This window comes from Neltuma alba, unplaced genomic scaffold (assembly GCF_004799145.2).
Source record: "Neltuma alba isolate B1F8T4 unplaced genomic scaffold, ASM479914v2 tig00010970_pilon, whole genome shotgun sequence".
NCBI lineage: Eukaryota > Viridiplantae > Streptophyta > Magnoliopsida > Fabales > Fabaceae > Neltuma > Neltuma alba.
The window spans coordinates 22,617-42,709 of record NW_021635733.1 but is presented as its reverse complement, the minus strand read 5'-3'; the positions used below and the strand labels follow the sequence as shown (position 1 = coordinate 42,709).

At 33.0% G+C, this 20,093-nt stretch overlaps 1 protein-coding gene across 1 annotated transcript in view; it reads right to left on the bottom strand.

The window, feature by feature from the left end:
• The window catches only part of LOC114760362 (LEAF RUST 10 DISEASE-RESISTANCE LOCUS RECEPTOR-LIKE PROTEIN KINASE-like 2.5), a 32,675-nt gene extending 31,141 nt beyond the window's left edge, over positions 1-1,534 (bottom strand). Inside the window, exon 1 of the mRNA XM_028949626.1 lies at positions 1,506-1,534. The gene's annotated coding sequence lies outside the window, so the exon portion shown is untranslated. The remainder of the gene's footprint in view (positions 1-1,505) is intronic.
• Positions 1,535-20,093: the final 18,559 nt, after the last annotated feature.

Sequence of the window (20,093 nt, the reverse complement as noted above, 5' to 3'; positions counted from 1 at the left end):
GTGGGCCTCATGAGGCTCGATCAAGATGGCTCTGACTCCTTGAGGGAACACGAATTGGAGACGGCTCATATATCCATTAGCTTCACACCTACTGGTTTGGATTAATACGAATATTATGAATGACACAGAAAACGTGAACTTTAGACCTTTCCATATACAAGACTGGACTTTCATATAACATTATGGAGTATGACCAAATAATAATAATAAAAAAAGGGCATGAGGGGTGATTTTAAGACGAAGGTTGATGGAAGAGATGAAGGATTCTCTCCGTTGATGATTATTTTGAAACAATTATTTCCCCGTAAAATACTGTGTTATTAAACAAAACGAGTTTTATATACAAGCAGTCCATCAAATGTTATTTCAAACTGCTGACCATTATACATTCCTTATTTATTAGTCATATGGTCAAAAGTCAAGGCATCTAATTGTCCATGTATCTATCGGTCGTCTTTTTAAAAATATCAAAATATGGGTCTTTTCTCACCAACAATTTCTTTTTTTTTTGGGTTTCTTGATATAGAAACTAAAAAAAATCTCCAAAAAAATATTAATAATTAATCAAAATTAATATATAATATAAAAGACCACAAAACCAATAAGTTTCAAAAGATTTCAATATATATATATATATACACACACGAAACCCTTTTTAGAAATTAGACTATTCTTTGAGTCCAGCTAATTTAGATTATTCCAATATTTCTATTTGTTGCACAAAAAAACTTTTTGAGTTCCCCGTAGAAAGAGATTTCGCTAACGAAAAAGCTTTCAATGCTACCCAATATGCCTTCTTCCAAATTGTTTTCCGAATCCTTTTTTTTGACATAGAAGTGCATTTTTTTAGAGCTGCCATTCCAAAATTAGACTAGCCAATAGGACTCTGGATTGGGCTATTTCGTTTGTATTTGGGCCTCAGGTGTTTTGGGCTTTCACATGTATGAGGTCAATAATTAGGCCCCATATGTCAAAGAATTTGTCTGCCGCGTGAGATCAAGCAAGACTACAGAACACAGCTTAGCCACAAAATGGTCCTAATTAGAAAACTCAATCTTACGAAAGGACTGGTCATTAGTCAGTTTGAAGTTTGAGCTTCCTATATGTTAAGGCACAGTTTCATCAAAACCGCTTCATCATCTACACGTAACTTCTACCACAGTTTTCACAGGGCAAACCATCTCAGAATAAATAGTACTAATAATTTACCTTTCATTCCATGTGCATATAAATTAATGGCAGATTTCATTCATGCATGCAGCAACAACAACAAGAGAGCAAGAGAGAGAGAGAGAGAGAGATTATTCAAATCAAAGGCCAAGGATATGACGGTCTAAATTCTCCGTGAAATCAACAACAGACTGCTGAAAACTACTTGCTATAAATTGCTTATTAATATGAAATTTAAGCCTCGCACTTCATTTATGTGCAAAGACACTAACAGGAAATTAGAGAGAGAAAGATATGAGATGCAGATGGGATCAATTACAAGAAAGAGAAGTTACCTTTGCTGCAGCTTTTGGTTGCGATACTGCCATCCCGCAAAGCATAGCGCCTGATGATTGGTTGGATTGCGCCCACAAAATCCTCCAGATATCTCACACTCAGAGCAATCCATGGCACTCCGCCAATCAAGCACAAAGCCCTTGGTCATAACTTCACGAAACCCAGTTGCCAAGGTTTCACTACTGATCTCTGCCTGCTTCACCACTACTACCACCACCTTCTCCTCACATTCTATATTCAACCCATATGTGTCCCACGGCGTCGTCTCCACATATGACTGCTTCGATCCTTCATTTTTCAAGCACCGTATGGGGTCGGAAGGAAGATTATTGACTTTATTAGATACGCTGCAATTGAAGTAGAAAGTCAGGTTCATATTCAGGTGATTATTAACACTCAGTGGGAGGTTTCCTAAGCTAACATTTTGGCGTGCTCTGGGGCAGGGTTGGTCCACCACATCCGTGTCCACAAGTGTTACTGTATCATCATCGTAGTTTATATCTGTGACATAGTATGTGCCGTCTGGAAGACTGATGATGGTTCGGCCATGTTCGGAGCATTTGAGACCAAAATTAGGGTAACCGCAGTATTCTTGGGTGGAATTGTTGTTCACCCAGAAAGGATACCGAATGGGAACTCTATCACGGCAACCAGCAGGGGGGGGGGCATATTGAAGAAGATGACACTTCCGCAATACTGTGCGTGAGGCAGAAGAAGGAGAGAGCGGCAATGAAGTACCGGGGTTTTGACATGATAATCTGTCACCAACTGCTGCTAAAAAAATATGTAAAGGCGGTTCAATATATAGATCTAGACACAGAAGGACAGAAAAAAGAGGACCAATTTATAGTGCTAATGTGAAAAGAATCGATATGCTCTAAGAAAGAGGGGAAGGAAAGTCCAGAATGATCATTTCGGGGGAGGAATAAAATAAACTAGATTTACTTTTTATTCATATAAAAATGAACTGGCATATGTTTGTACTTTGTAGGAAGTTTCTGTGTGCATGAATTGGGCTGAACGTACGGGAAAAGATAGGAAAAAAGTTGGTAAGACTGTAGACCCGAGTCCGGCTAAAAGTTTGGAAGATATATTTTCCAAAGATGAGATGGCTACTTGTGAGACAAGAATGAAAGTAGAAATAATAATAATAAAATTGAAGTTTGAAGAATAAAATAAGAGAAAACGCGTGGGTGATACGTTCATTTACTTATAACAATGGTTCTTTTAGGATATGATAAAGCAATTTGAAGGAGATTGAGTGCACTTGAACAAGTGGGAAGTGAATAAATAATGGGAGATTTGTTGGGGCAATGGAAAACAGTGGATGTGCACCAATAAAGAAATACACAAGTGCATCCAGCGGTAACATGATATGATAGTCTCGAACTGAAAATTTGAAGGGCTAATAAAATGCCAAAATAGTACTTCTTCTTGTTTTTAAATATAAGACATATTTTTTGTAGTGTAAATTGTTTTTACATCTAGGAGGAGTATTATGTTCAATCTGTGGGCTGGGTTGGTCCGTCGTTTGGGCGTCCTCCTTATCTATAAGTCTCAAGTTATATATACACGTGTATTGATTATACATTTATTGATCCAGGCTCTAGGCTGGTCAAAGATGTATTTAATGATCTTCGAGCAATGAGTTCAAACAAAAAAATATTCCAAGTAAATAACACTAAATATTTATGTGGCAGTTGAAATTTCCAAAATACAACTATAAAAAGGGTTATTTTCTTCTCTATTTTCGTATGAATTTAAAAACAGAGAAAAAAAAACACTATATTTGTCTATTTAGCTAAATTAGATAAGTAAAGGGCTTCATACTGGTTTGTTAGCCCGAACAGACAAGTATTGGGCCACACATTCTTTTGTTAGGCCCAATAGACAAGTATAGGGCCTCTTATTTTACAAAAAAAAGATAGTTCCTAATCGTGCTCTCTCCTTCCCTTCCCTTAGCTCGCATTCTCTCCCCGTTTCCTCCCTTAGCTATCCGTCGTCCCTCTTTCCAACTCACGAAGTTTGCATTCTCCCCCATTTACTCAAAATTGCTTATATATTAATAGAATAGATTGTAATTAGATAAGTGCTTTGAGAATGAGTGAGGAATATGAAAAAAGAATAGAACAATTTATTGAATTTGTTAACAGCAATACTTATAACAAAAAAAGAAAGTGTTTTTGTCCATGTGTCAATAGTTTAAATAAGAGGCGATTGACTATTGATAACATAAATGATCACTTATTTCGTAAGGGGATAAATCTTTAGCATACAAGATGGATATGGCACAGTGAAAAAAGAACAATGCTATTGGCCAAAGAAGATGAAATTGTGCGTTGCTTAAATGATACAATGAGTAATATAATTCATGATATTGGAATGGGATTTTTTACACGATCACATATAAATGATAACTCATAGGGTGATGAGGAGATACCTTTATACCTTGAATGTTTTAAGTATATATTGTTGATAGTTGTGTTGAATTATTCAATTTAAAGACAACTAATAGGTAGACTTATAAAAGTTTGAAGGAGTTGCTTTAATTACTGAGAGATATGCTTCCAGCCAATAACATTCTTCCAAATAGTGTATATGAGGCAAAGAAAATCTTGTCTCAAATGATAATGGGCTATGGAAAGATATACTCTTGTCATAATAATTGCATATTATATAAAAAAAAGTATGTTGATCTTAATGATTATCCTAAATGTAAAACTTCACAGTACAAAATGAAGAAGAACACAAGTTGTGATGGTGATGTTAACAACACAACTAAAGAGCAACCTTTCAATGTATTGTGGTTTCTTCCAATAATACTATGATTTAAACTTTTTTTGGTTAATGCAATAGAGGCAAAAAAAGATGATGTGGCATTTATGATCTTATAAAAACGAGCTGGGTACTATAGCAGATAAATCATATAGGAGCAAACAGAACGACCAAGCCTTTGGTTTGTTTCATCGTGGATTGGGTACTTTATTTGACTAATAACTTCCAATTTTGTTAAGACTTCAACTATCAAATATTCCTAACGAACTAGCTAAAGGCTTAATTAACTATGTGAAAATGAATGAACTGATATAAAACACAGAAAATCTGACTTCCTAAGAATGAATCACGAGTGCCTCAGAGAGTCTCCTTAGTGACATTGTTGACAGTTGTTCGTGGAGAGTACTCTAAACTCTATGATTCTCTGTTGGAAACTAGCAAGGAGCTTTTCTAAGTAATCTCTAAAGATGTAACAAATTAAAAAGGCCTGTGACAATAACAGAACACTAATTTGCATGTCACAGAGCAATTGAAGGGCCTAATAGAAGGAACAGAGAAAGAAGCCATACTTGCGAAAGCAGGACAGGCCAAGTCATAAGTCTGATTTGCAAGTCGCAGAGCCATTCCATGCATTTTTTGCAGTTGCTGTCGTCTGCAATATTCTGCACATTAAACTCTATCCAAAAGAGTCTTCAACGATTCAATTCCACCAAAAGGATCCACAATGACACCCCATGTAACCGGCACCTGAAGTTGAACCCCACAGCGTTGAACAAGTTCTGGGAAGCGAGGCAACAGAAATTGACCCAAAAAGGAAAGCTTTTTCTCTATCATCCCTGCACCTCCTGTTGTTCCAGCCGATGGAATACCCAAGGGCGCATTCATAGAATATGGTCATGTCCACAACGGTTGGGTCGAAAGGAAACAGAGTAATGGGATGAAACTCTTACCAAGCTTGTGTATAATTTGAATGGGTCAAGGAACGTAACCCACATTCTATTTACTTCTCAGCAGGATTGGTTTGCAGTGAGGATTTTTAATTGGTCCTTGCTGGTCCCTCCCACCAGGAAAAATGAAGAAAATCTTGACAAGTCCACAAAGATGCTAAGAAGTTCAGGAAAACATGCGCACAAGATTATCTATCACCTTTGGTCATTAATATAGGAGTTAGATAATTAATTTACGAATATTAAAAAAATTAGATTATTTATTTGTAATTAGTGGATATTATCTTTTCTAAAATATTCTTATTATTCATATTCATTAGAATAGAAATATTTTAACATGTATAATCACCACCATGAAACTATTTTGATAATAAATAAATAAATATAAAAGACAAAATGGATTAGGGTCTTGTATTTATGACTAAATTGAATCGTCAACTAACTCTTATATTTAACATCGGAGGTAATATAAGTTAGCACCCTGATGTCGATTAAAGACCTATCTATATCTTATCTCGTACAAAGATGCTAAGAAGTTCAAGAAAACATGCACAAGATGATCTCTCACCCATAGTCCTTAATATAGAATTTAGATAATTAATTTACAAATATTAAAAAAAATTAGATTATTTATTTGTAATCAATGGATATTGTCTTTTCTAAAATACTCTTATTATTCATATTCATTAGAATAGAAATCTTTTAACATGTACAATCACCACCATGAGATTATTTTGGGAAAAAATAAATAAATATAGGAGATAAAATAGATTGAGGTCTTATATTTATGATCAAATTGAATTATTAACTAATTCTTATATTTAACATCGAAGATAATATAGTTTAGCACCCTGATGTCAATTAAAGACCTATGCATATCTTGTCTTGTCGTTTACTTGTCGATCAAAGAAGCTTTCCCGCAAAAGCTACCTCGGCACAGGTTCTTTTCATTGTATCAGGAAAAATGCCATCCTTGCTCTCAAGGATAATCACAATCTTATTCAATTTCTAATTATCTAGATCCTAAGATGTCTTTTTCTAACAGTTATACCAAAGAACCTATAGATTACCCCACTTGCGGAGTAGCTAGGCTGTATAAGAGATGCCAATCATCGTCTTTTTTTTTTTTTAACAATTATAATTTTGATCTGCGAAGGAGTTGGTTTTAAATAAATCCTCATCCCCCTCCTATTTTGATCTATTTTGAGATTATAGTGGAAATATAAGTTTAAGCACACCCAATGTGTTAATCCAAAAAAGATAAAGCAAACCCAGTGAAAAATGAAATAATGCCAACAAATCCGGCTTTACAAAGTTATCTCACAAAGTCATATAGTCCTCCAAGTTCTAATCTTACAAGGGAAGATATGACAGGCTTTGGATGTGTTTCTAGTGAATCTCAACTTCCTTTAAAAACACGAACATAGAGAGAGTGTTAGGATTGTTTTTGGAAAATTAGGGAAATAGGAAAAGATGCTTTTTGCGGGTCAGAACCTTGACTTTCTATTTTAGAGAAAGGGGTGGAAAATTAGAGTGGCTAAGGTCAAAGGCTATGAAGGGTTGTTTTTGATAATGGGAAAGTCACCTTTTTGAGTGTATAAATTAGTTCCTTCGTTCGGCAGGAGGTGTGGAGAATTAGGGATTGAATTTGGCCCCGGGGGAAGAATAGAACCAACTTCTCGAAAGTTGGCAAGCATAGCTGGTTGTAGCGTGTCCTTTGTTTGTGGCTTGTGTCTTTGTTCAGTGTTCTGTTCCTGGGGTGCATTAGTCTGAATTTGTAACTTTTATCCTGTCAATGCGTAATTAAGGAGCCTTTCAGCGGCCAATAAATAGATTAAGGGGGTGTTTAGATGAAACCAAACCATGATTTGAAGAATAACTTTTAGAGAATAGATTTTGCGAAAAAATGACTATGATAAAGTGAGAGTGTTTGGATAGTTGTTATCAGAAGCACTTTTATATGTACAAATTACTAAAAAGGGCATAAGTTAATATGATAATTACATAAAAGATAGATTTTATAATATATTTTAATTTGAAGAAATGAATTTGTTAATAATATGTTTTTTTACCATCATAATTAATTATATATAAGAAAATGTAATTAATAAATAATTAATATGTGTATATATATTTATAAAAAATAAGATTAAATATGTTTATAGAAAAATGCATAAAAAACTGTCGTAATAATTAAAATGTTGCATTGATATAGAACGTTTGTAATAGGTTTTTTTTTTTTAACTATATATTACCAGTCTGGTCGAAGCTTTCTTTCAATGAAAGTTTAAGACCTTATCTACACATAAATAATGTATACAAACATATATTAATTACTACCTCCTGTCCTAAATATAAAAACTAGTTGACTAATTTGAGTAGATTAAGAAAATAAGTTAAGTTAATTACTTGTAATAAATATATGTTGTCTTTCCTAAAATATTCATGTTAATCAAGTTTATCAGTTAGAACTACTATTATTAGAAGGACTATTTTGAAAAATGATGGATAAATATGAGAGACAAAGTGGATTGGGGTTTTCTATTTAGGATCAAAATAAAAGGTAAATGAGATTTTATATTAAAGACCGAAAGAAGTAATTGTTAATATGTGTATATATATATTTATAACATATAAGATTATGTTTTTAGAAAAATGAATAATTGCTTTCAATAGAAAAATATTATTTTAAAGGGGGGTGAGGAGAACCAGTCAAAAGACAAAAAGAATCAGGGAGGAGAAAGAAGAAGAAATGGAAGGCGTGAACATGATAGTGATAGGGCAAACAATTTTGCAGACAACACCCATATTCATTCAAAAAGTGAAAAAATTATGCTTATCACAAAACCATAGTTTTAATGGGCAAACCATGGTTTTATGATAAAACTATAGTTTCAAAAAATTAAGGGGTGTTTGGATACTTTTGGGGCCAAACCTTGGTTTGGGTTCCAAAAGTGCTTTTCTCATGTTTGCCAAACACCTCCTAAGGCTAGGCTTAAGTCTATTTATGAATCTTTTTGGGTAAATGGGCTAGGCTTCTTTACTTAAAGCTTGGCCTACAAGTTTGCAGACCTGACCTGTTTATTTTGTTATTTTATATAATTATATATTATATAATATAAATTAATTTTGTTTACATTATTATATATAATTAAATATAATATTACTTTTAGTTTTAATTATAAGATCTCTGGTGTAGACTATAAAAGAGGTCTTTTAATTATAAGACGTCGTTTATAGATTACAGACGAGATTTTATAATTAGAACTAGATGTAGTATAACCTAAATCAATTTTATATTACTCTTATGGTCCTAAATATAAAACCTGTTTTAAAACGAGTCTTATATTTAGAACCGGAGGGAGTATTATATTAACAACATAATTTGCCTTATATTTTAACTTTTGGGAAAAAGACAGAAAAATGCTATTTGAACTTCATAATCACCAAATGGTTTGCTGAATTTGACCAAATTGCCCTTTATTTTAAATATTGTTTCTAAAATATCATAGCCCTCACTGGCTAGCTGGTCGCCAAAGCTCTGACGCTAGCAGTCACCGGAGCTTCGATAACTGGCCGACAACTGGTCACTGGAGCTCCATCAGTCAGAAAATTTTTACAATTTCAATATAACAATTAACAACTTTTGTAATGCTATTAACAACTTCAGTATAGTAGTTAACAATAGGGGTGTTCAAGGAGCCCAGTGGCCCGTTATGCCCGCCCAAACCCGCAAAAAAATGCTCAGCCCGCCCTAAAAAAAAATGGCCCAAAAGATATATTGGGCATGTTCGGGCTGGGCATGTTGTTGGGCAGGGCTGGGCATCGGGCACGGTATGCTGCCCTGCCCATTTGGCCCTGCCTGCAAAAATATATATAATTTTATTTATATATACTTTATTTGTCTCATATTTATCTCCTGAATCAAACACTCTGTTGCATTAATATTCAATATTCATTATACTTATTTATTTTCAAATGATTTTGAAAGTAAAGGTGTTATCATTTACTGCGATTTGTATAACCATTCTCTTTTTTAATGCAAACATTATGACCATTAGCAATTTGTATAATTGATCCATGATCTTATGAGTATCTAGGAGTTGTGGGGAAAAAAATATTTACATTTGGTTAAGAAATTTTAAAAACTAGAAAAACAATCAAGTTTAATAAAGTATACTAATAACATTTTTGTTTTTCATAGTTTACTCCTCTTAGCAACTATAAAATGTTGTTTCATAATATATCAATTGTTAATAACTAAATTAAGGTAAAGTTATCATTTTAATATAAAGTTACATTTTATTATCTAGAAGAACATAAATAACTAGTTAAATAATATAGTATATTAATTTTTTGGGCATTGAAGCCCGCCCTGTCCAGCCCGCATTTGCCTTGCCCGAACTTACTGGGGCTTTTCATGGGCAGGGCAGGGCAATGGGCTGCATTTTTCAGCCCGTTCATTTTTTGGGCTGGGCATCGGGCAAGGGTCCTGCCCTGCCTAGCCCTGCCCATGTGCAGCCCTAGTTAACAATAGGTTTTCTAAGAAATTCAACAAACTCCAGTGATCGGAAACAATTTTTTTGAAAATTTTTACAACTTTAATATAACCGTTAACAACTTTAGTAATGCTATTAACAACTTCAGTACAGCAGTTAATAACAGATTTTTCAGAAAATTCAACAATTGGTCGCCAGAGCTTCGATGGAGGAAAACAACTTTTTTAAAATTTTTTACAACTTCAGTATAACGGTTAACAACTTTTGTAATCCTATTAACAACTTTAGTATAGCGGTTAACAATAGGTTTTTGAGTTTGTTAACGGTATTACTGAAGTTATAAAAATGCCACTTTTTGAATTTTCTGAAAAACCTATTGTTAACTGCTATATCCAAGTTGTTAATAGAATTACAAAAGTTGTTAACCATTATACGAAAGTTGTAAAAATAAAAAAAAAACATAATTGTTAAAGTTATAAAAATCTCGTTTTTGTTGAATTTTTAAGAAAACCTGCTGTTAAATGTTATACCGAAGCTATTAACAGAGTTACGGCATTTGTTAATGACATTGCTGAAGTTGTAAAAATGCTACTTTTTGAATTTTTTAGAAAACTAGTTGTTAACTGCTATACTAAAGTTGTTAATAACATGACAAAAGTTGTTAACAGTTATATTGAAATTGTAAAAAAATTAAAAAAAAAAAGTTGCTAAAGTGGTAAAAATGCCTTTTTGTTTGAACTTTTAAGAAAAAATGTTGTTAAGTGTTATACCGAAGTTATTAATAGAGTTACAGAACTTGTTAACAGCATTATTGAAATTGTAAAATTGCTATTTTTTGAATTTCTTGAAAAACCTGTTGTTAATAGCATTACAAAAATTGTTAACCGTTATACTGATGTTGCAAAAATTTTCAAAAAAATTATTTCCGGCCATCGGAACTCCGGTGATCAATTGTTGAATTTCTCAAAAAACTTGTTAATTGAAGTTGTTAATAGCATCACAAAAATTGTTAACTATTATACTAAAGTTGTAAAAATTTTTAACTTTAGTATAACATTAACAGTTACGTTTTTTTTTTTGAATTTTTACAATTTCAGCATAACGGTTAACAACTTCGATATAGCAATTAACAACAGGTTTTTTAAAAAATTCAAAAAGTGGCATTTTTATAACTTCAGTAATGCTGTTAACAAATTCAAAAACCTGTTGTTAATCGCTATACTGAAGTTGTTAACAGGGTTACAAAAGTTGTTAACCGTTATACTGAAATTGTAAAAATTTTCAAAAAGATTGTTTTCCTCTACCGGAGCTCCGACGACCAATTGTTGAATTTTTTAAAAAATTTGTTATTAACTGATATACTGAAGTTGTTAGTAGCGTTATAAAAATTGTTAACAGTGATATTGAAGTTGTAAAATTTTTTTAAAAAATTGTTTATTATCATTTTTATAAACAAATTATGAAGTTCATAATCACATAATGATTACTCAAATTCAGCAGACCATTTGGGGATTATGAAGTTCAAGTGGCATTTTTCTGTCTTTTTCCCTTAACTTTTTATCACCTTTTTATGTTTTTGTTTGACTCTTAAAATAACTTATTTCTATCAAGTTCTTCTCATTCATATAACCTATTGCTACTCCTTTTAAAATTTTGGAATGAGTCTAAGCATATTTTCATTAGTTCTTTTCTTGACATGAAATATATTTTTGTAAAGTTTCAATTTGAAGATTATGAACTCATGGTGAAACTTCTAATGTTTGTATCAACAATGTACTTCATATATATATATATATTGGTTGAGCAGCATGTCCATAACTTCTTGTTTAAGAACTCTCAAAATCATGTTGTAGTTTTGATTGATCTAAAGCTTATAATTGCATTTCTAGATTAAGTCTATCTATTGTAAAACAACAATACAATTAAATAGCGTCCTTAATATTACTAACTTAGTTTATTTTACAAGAGGATCCAGTAAAAGAGAAATTATGTTAACATCTTAGATTATTAATTTAATCATGATATATTTTTAGAATTGTTTATTACCATTTTTATAAACAAATTATGTATGGCTAACCAAAAAAAAATTATTGTATGTATATTAATGTAATTGAATCAATTTTTAGGAGATATCATAATTACTAGAATTTTGTTATTTTATTGTAAATTTAAATTAAATTTATTTAAATAATTAAATCATATGTAATGAAAGGGCATAGTATAAGATCTTAAATAAGCTTGAGGAGTTGTACATAGGACAATGCTTGAGTCAAGTACCTTGGGTCCATTACATCCAGTGAGCCAATCAGCTAATAACACTGATTATTTTTACACATCAGCATTTAGCCCAGTGAAAAACTCCGTTAGCTTACTAAAATTTCTGATTTTTTTTTTTTGACAGGACAGAGGAGCTATAGTAGGAAGAAGATGCTCGTCACGTTGTCCCTCCCAGAACTGGCAATTTCATTGAAGAAGAAGAAGAGCTCATCATCAAAACTCCCATAGACTTTTCGATAACAAATACGGGGAAAAAAACACGAGGGAATCATGATGCTCTCTATTCGATGGATTTCAATATGAATTTTCACTTTCTGCTTGCTTCCATTCTCGTCTTTTGCTTTCTTGCTCTCTTTGGGAACAAATCCCATAATTCACACCTTGGATCTCGTAATGAAGCACATCTGAGGGTTCTAATTCCTGTTTGATGTCATATTATTTCATGAATCTTTAAATTTGATTGGGGTTTGTCATGATCCCAAAAGAGTGGGCTCAGAAAATGACCCAAAAAGGGAGCCCCAATCACATGTGCAGGCACAGCCAGAGGAGGAGATGGAAAACGTGAATATTCTGAGACTTGGGAGACAGTATAATAGGGACAAAATTGGTTATGGGAGGGGTGTGGATGATTTTGGATGATCTTCTCTCTCTGGTCCCACTCCTGGGAATCCTCTCTCCCTCTGCCTCTCGTCTCTTACCCTCTCCTCTGTATCTTTCCTCTGTTTCTATCAGTGTGTTTACAGTACTATTCGAATGTATTCTTATATGCCTTTGGTTATAACTGGATTGAATATTTAATACATGTTGATGATTCCATTGTGTTGAGGTATTTTGAAATTTAGATTATTACAAATGGTGCTTTCATTGAGAGTGACTCCCTCCATATTAGCCAGCAAGTCTGATGAACAGGACCAGCCTGAAGCTGCAATCAAGAAAGGGACTGTTACGATGAAGCAAGTACCGGACAGTTTTTCTAAGATTATTACGAAGATGGATCGTATTATTTCAAAACTGGAATGGTTAAATTCTAAACTTAACGGTACCATTGAATCTGATGAGGATGATTCTATTGTTCAAAATGAAGCTAACAGTGTTGCCATGAAGGATTTCTCTCGCTTGGATCGAATTGAAGTGGTGTTGAAACGGAGGGGATTAATCAATGATCTTCCACCCTCTCAGACTCCAAGCTCTACAGTGTACTCATTGCCAACCCACGAATCCTCTTTACAACTAGAAATGAAGTCTTCGCAGAGTTCTCTCTCCCAAGCATCTGATATTCATCAGTCTTCCCTGTGTCCCGATAAGGTTGAAGTTCTATGGTCAACAAACTATGAACCTAATCCTGAACAAAGTGATGAGATAGACCATCACGTGATGGCTACCGACGATCCGGCAATTACTGACCTTATCAACTTCGACGTTATGAGCTTCGATACAACTTACCAGGTCGCTCGAATCCAGGCAGTCTCCAGAGAGAATGAAGAGAGCCTTCTGATTCCTGTATTTTATTACTTACAGGCAGCGCACAACTTTAATGACTGGGCCCAACCCTCCATATTCTTTAGCTACCCTATTAATGCAATCAGCCTTCTCAATCTGCAAGCAGTTGTCGGACAAGAGAACAATCCACTTAGGGAGCTCTTGCCTCCGATAGCAATACTCACGGAGGAAGCGTCGCTCATTGCTTTGATCAACAGGTTGACGCGCACAAGGATGTTTGATCCTGGTATAGGATACTACACACAAACTACGCTCCAATCAGATGTGCACAATGGTTTCCATTGGAGTTCATTATCAGAGGTCAAATGCAAGATTACTACTCCGTGGCCACATGTCCTTTCCTGTGTTGGGACATGTTTTTCAGCGATAAGAATAACGAAAGTAAGCTCGACCCAGTGTTTGAGTCTCTTTAATATCACTAATAATGGTAATCTCAATAATCATATTTTTGATGGTGAATTGGACGTGCTTAGGAGCCAACAGATTAATGATTTCCGTAATTATAATCATGTGGGGGTGGACATAAACTCGTTTACTTGGTTGTCTTTGCATGCTGCGGGTTCTTGGGCTATATATGGCATTTTGGGTGGGATGTATATGGAATTCTACGGGGCAACAGGGCAAGCAGTGGGGAACCATCAAATTTTGAGTTGGAGCTTAAGTAATTCGGATTTCTCAATTGGTGATGCTTTGGTGACTACAAATTTGCCTTCATCTTTATTTCTTAAGGGATCGGTTATAAGGTCAAAAGATTTTAGCATAGGAGTCAATATGGATGTCTTGTTTATCAGTGGCAGTGCTAGTGTAATGTTTGCATGTTTTCTTATATGGAAAACTAACGAGAGAGATGAGGAAGATACTAAATATCAAGAATTATTAGAATACCGTCCACACCAAATATGGCATGGGCATATTTCTGTTGCCATTGAAGAATTCCCAAACCCAAAGGTAATGGGGTTTGGAGGGCAGGGAAAATTTTATAGAGAGGGTTTACAAGATGTGATGAAAACTGCAGAAAAACAAATCCCTTATGACAGTGGTACGAAGGGCATGAGGGAATTTTTGTCTGGAAATTCAGTGACAAATTTTTTTGTAAAGCAGTTCAGCAAAATGGTTGTCGTTCATGTTGCTCTAGTTGATGTTAGTGATCATCAAGTATTTGATGTTGAGAATATTGAGAGGATCAGAAACAGACTTGGAGAGCTAGAGATCAGATTTGGTTTGGAACCAATTGTAGTGGCAGAGAAGGATTATCATGGTACTGATCTCCCAGGTATTCTACTTGGCTGGTCTTTATATTTGGTTTTTATTAGAATACAAGGGGTATTGGAATTTGTTCTGCACCAATATTTGCTGTGTAACGTTGATGGGCTTCTTTGCTATGGAGACATTATAATGATGAGCCACCCCACATATAGAATGCCTTACTTCCCTTTAAATGGTGGGACATGCTTTATTACTATAGCGTGGGGTATACAAAAAGATTTTCCTTGCAGAATTCCTCGTGCAATTTTGATTATGAGTGCTATTATAACTTCTGGAACTTTTCACGAGGGAGTTAAGTCATGTATTTGCAATCATGTTTCTTGGACCTTTTATGATTATGTTTCTTGGAATAGTTTGGACCCTCCTACGTGGCTTATCCTTACTTGGAGCATGATGAAAAGAGGATATCTTAGGATCATAGATGTGTCCTGCAGTGGGTTCCGCGCCTATGTGTTCTGCAGGATGAGAAATGGGTACTGCATATATCTAGATGTTACTGCCCAATTTCCCCATTCGATAGTCATCTCAAGGTGTTCACAATTTCAGTTTATGAAGATTTCTTTAGCCTCTTTTGTTGATCAGTGGTTAAAACATATATTTGTGGACCTTGAGGATAAGGTCCATTTTAATGGGGGAGGTAATGTCATAATCCCAAAAGAAGTGGGCTCAGAAAATGACCCAAAAAGGGAGCCCCAATCACATGTGCAGGCACAGCCAGAGGAGAAGATGGAAAACGTGAATATTCTGAGACTTTGGAGACAGTATAATAGGGACAAAATTGGTTATGGGAGGGGTGTGGATGATTTTGGATGATCTTCTCTCTCTGGTCCCACTCCTGGGAATCCTCTCTCCCTCTGCCTCTCGTCTCTTACCCTCTCCTCTGTATCTTTCCTCTGTTTCTATCAGTGTGTTTACAGTACTATTCGAATGTATTCTCATATGCCTTTGGTTATAACTGGATCGAATATTTAATACATGTTGATGATTCCATTGTGTTGAGGTATTTTGAAATTTAGATTATTACAGGGTTTTGCGGTATGATTTTTTAGCAGAACGAACCCAACAGCGTCTCCATGAATCGTGTGGTAAATCCTTTTAATTTTAGAGGGCTGACTGTGTGTTTAACAGTGTTAAGTGCTGATGTGTAAAAATAATTTAAGTAGCATCATCTAATTGGTTTATTGGATAATAAAAACTAACATTTTAAATAAGTCTTTAAAAATGTTTCAGGCTTGAATCTTAAAAAAAAGCCTGTATACAGGCTTAGAATTTATGTCTTTATTTCAGAATCAGTTCTATTTGACTAAAGCCTGACTTGACCTAAATAAAGTAGAATTTGTTCTATGAATGTACCAGATTTTTAGCTTTTGATTGCACCTTCATGTGTAATCTGTTTTATTAGAGTAAAAAATTAGTTCAAAAAACAAGGATAAAAGTTTAGAGTTTCTGGGTTGGGTCCTATTAGAGAGCACCCATTTATCAATGTTCGGTATAATGGGGCAAGGGGAATGAGGGGCTAGGGATGAAAATAATGGGCTGAGAAAGTGGTCAAACGCCTTGGAAGGGGACAAAACATGAGAATGTCAATGTGGTCCACTATGAAGGGCTAGGGATGAAAATAATAGATGGATTGTGGTTTTTTCCCCTCTCTCCCTCTTATACTTCCTCTTATTCTTTTAGGCCATAATCTTTGTGACTGTGAAGTTTTTCTTCTTTCCTTTTCTTTCTGTGACTGCTTCCCTTCTTTATGTTACTTTCTTATTAGGTGTATTTGGATTTGGAATTTCCATTAAGCGTAATCCAATTGTGCTTTACCATGTCAGTAAATTGATTCAATTACATTTGTAATTAAAAAAAGTGTTGTTATGCTCACATAAATTCTTTCCTAACAAATAGCAGCCGCGCCTATTCTTTTTTGTTCTTTTTATGTCGAAAATATAAAACATCAAGAACACTAAAATTATGACATAATTAATAACACTATTATGAAACTTTCCACTGAGAGTTGATGATCACATCAGCTTCTATAATAATTCTTCCCATTTAAGCTGATGATGTCACAAACTTCTACGCGGCTTCCCTCACAAAGTAGTTGCATCGACCATTGTACCGGCTTAACAAACAATATCAACTTATTTGATGGGCTAATTGGCTAACCTTATTGGCTTATCTGATGATGTCATGGGTCTTGCATGCTCCAAATATTGTCTTTTCTATTTCTCATTTTTCCTTTCCCCGACATCCGCTCTTTTTGCAACTCATATCCCCATCTCTCCCTAAATTTTATTATCTCCAATTTTTGATATAAGAGTTAGTCTGATTTTTAATTTAGTTTTAAATATAAAAATCCAATCTATTTTGTCTCTCATATTTATCTATTTTTTCTAAAATAGTCTTTATAATAGAATAATAGTTCTAATTAGCACACATGATTAGTAAGGGTGTTTTAGAGAAGACAACACTTATTTATTATAAATAACTCACTTAAAAATTTTTCTTATTCTATCCAAATTAGTCAACTCATTTTTATATTTGAAATTGGAGGTAGTATCTTAAGGTTCTTGGGGCTTGCTTAATGAGTAATTTTGTAAGGACCACGCGGAGTAGGAGGTAGTTGATGACACTATGCTCATATAGACTGATCAAGTATAATCAGTGCAGAAAGTAAGCATGGTACGTTCATCCAATGTGTTTAAAAAAAATTAAACTTGGACATGTATGGGGTTAAAATTTAGAGAAGTCTCAGTAGGATAAGATTTTAGAGGTTAAAACACTTAAACAAGGATAAGATTTCAGTGGTCAAACAATTTCGGACGCTACTCGTCAATTCTTAAAGTAACATGTCCATTTTAACTCCATGACGGTGGAGAAACTGCATAGCTTTGAGAAATGAATGAACAATCAAAATATCATAATTAACTCATACTTATCAACAAGTCTAAAAATATAACATGCTAAGAATAGCTCACTGGTCTTAGAGCCCTCGGTTTTATTATAACACCTCATATAATTATATCCACATACATGATAAAATACTTTATTTAAAAGTCTATAAGTATTTCTAACATTCATGATAGGACGTAATTTCAAAACATTTTTTGGACATAACTTAACAAAATAAACTATTAAAGTCTTATAGTCATCGCAAATAAAAATATAACATACTATGTGTTTGAGGAGCATAGAAGCCTTCACAACTCAATCCATCAGTGCCTTCCCTTGATTCCTACTAGATCCTTTGTCTGAAAATGTTAATATAAGGAGTGAGATCTAATGTCTCAGTAACTACTGAAATTCTAACATATACAAGCAAACCATATATGACAAACAAAAATATGATTTTATGTGTGTATATATATTTGTGTATGAAAATCACAGATTTATATATTCAACTCAATGTCACTTTCAATTCAACAATATATCATTTTCTAATATATCAAAAAATAATGCAATATGCATCCTCCCTTATATGACCGTCCACCCTTATACCGCTGACTAGAGTTATAGGCTAACACATAGTCCAATAGGAACTAATCTATTTTACTGAATTATTCCAAACTTACCAAAACTGGAGATATATCCGACCAAAGATATAGAGCTCAAATTCAGACTATGGCTCCCCTTCTTTGCAAATAAAATAAGGAGGTGTCACATGTCCCACAACTTCAATGAATTCCCAACCAAAGAAAAACATGGAAGAAGGGATCTTAGCAAATGCTATCTATTGTGCACCGAGTGATGGCATACCACATGGTAATTTTATATCCAATACAAACTTCCTTCTATCCTTAGCCCAACAGTGCATATGTCATATACAAATAATGTTACATCAGAAATACGCCCTCAAATATATTATTAAAATAAGATAGTAATAAAATTTCTGTACCATTTAACAGCAATTCATTATAATTCAATAGCCATCAATATATTTAAATATTGATCAATAGCAATAAATCTTAATAAAATAAAGTAACATAATAAAACATTTATTTGAAAAATCATAATATATATTTTCAATATGATATAAAAATTAGTAAATCCATAATACAATCATATACAATTCACATGTACATGAAAGAATTTTTAGACTTACTTGCTACTTTTTAGCTTACAAATAATCACATAATAGTTACTCCAAAATTCTCAAGAGTCTATAAAATTGCACATAAATATTTATTAATATATAACTCAAATTATTTTAAAATTATTCTAAAATTCTAAAGCTACCCTCTAGACTAAAATTACAAAAAAATTATTAATTTCCCCAAATCTAACTATTTATAATAGATACAATATTATTTTGAAAATAAAATTTTTATATTAGACTATTTAAATTTAATAATTTAAATAGATATATTTGTTACTTAAAATATAAATATTTTATATTAAAATGTCAGTTATTTATTATAGTCTTATTTAACATTTTTCTCACCCAAATAACTCCTTTAAAGTATAAATAAATTTTAATTTTTATAAATTCTCAATTTACAGTTCTTCAAACTTTCAAAAATTATTTTAAAAATATATCTTTAACCTATTTAACATTCAAATGGATTAAAATCTCAATAATACATTAAATAACTCAAATAAATTATTTAGCTTAAATTTAATCGGTAAAAATATTCTATATGTCTTAATTAAATAACAAATTTTTTAAACTAAAATCTTAATTTAAAATTCTCAAAACAATAAATGAACAAATATAAATTGATTAAAATATCTTAATAATGTATTTTTAAATTTTCACGGTCGTATATGTCAAAACTTCATATTTACTCCATGCTTAAACTGTAAAATTTTCTCTATAAATTATAATGATACTAATAATATAATGCTCTAAATATAGAGAAAATATTCATAAAGAGGATATGATAAAAAGAAATATTTTTGTGTACCTAAATGATTCCTAAATCTTACCTTATCCTTTAGATATTATGTACTTTTACTCTCTCTTGATTTTACTCTTTGCCTCTCACTCGTTTCCTTTTCTGCCTCCTACTCTCTTATTTTACCACTACTCCATCTTTCAACCACCCCCTCTCCTGTTTTTCATTTCTCAATTAATACTCCTTCCCCAAATTCTCTCTTCTTAAATTGCTCCAGCTTTTCCTTTTTATTTTATTTTATATAATTTAATAATAACAAATATTATTTTATTTATTATCTTTTTAATTTAATTTTTTTGAATTACAAATTTGTTTTTGTAAAAAAGAATAGTATGTTACATTCACAGCTCTTGCTCCCCTTCCCCACCAAAAAAAAAAAAAACCAAACCAAAAAAGAAACAATTTAGCAACAACATTTGATAACCATACATACCGTG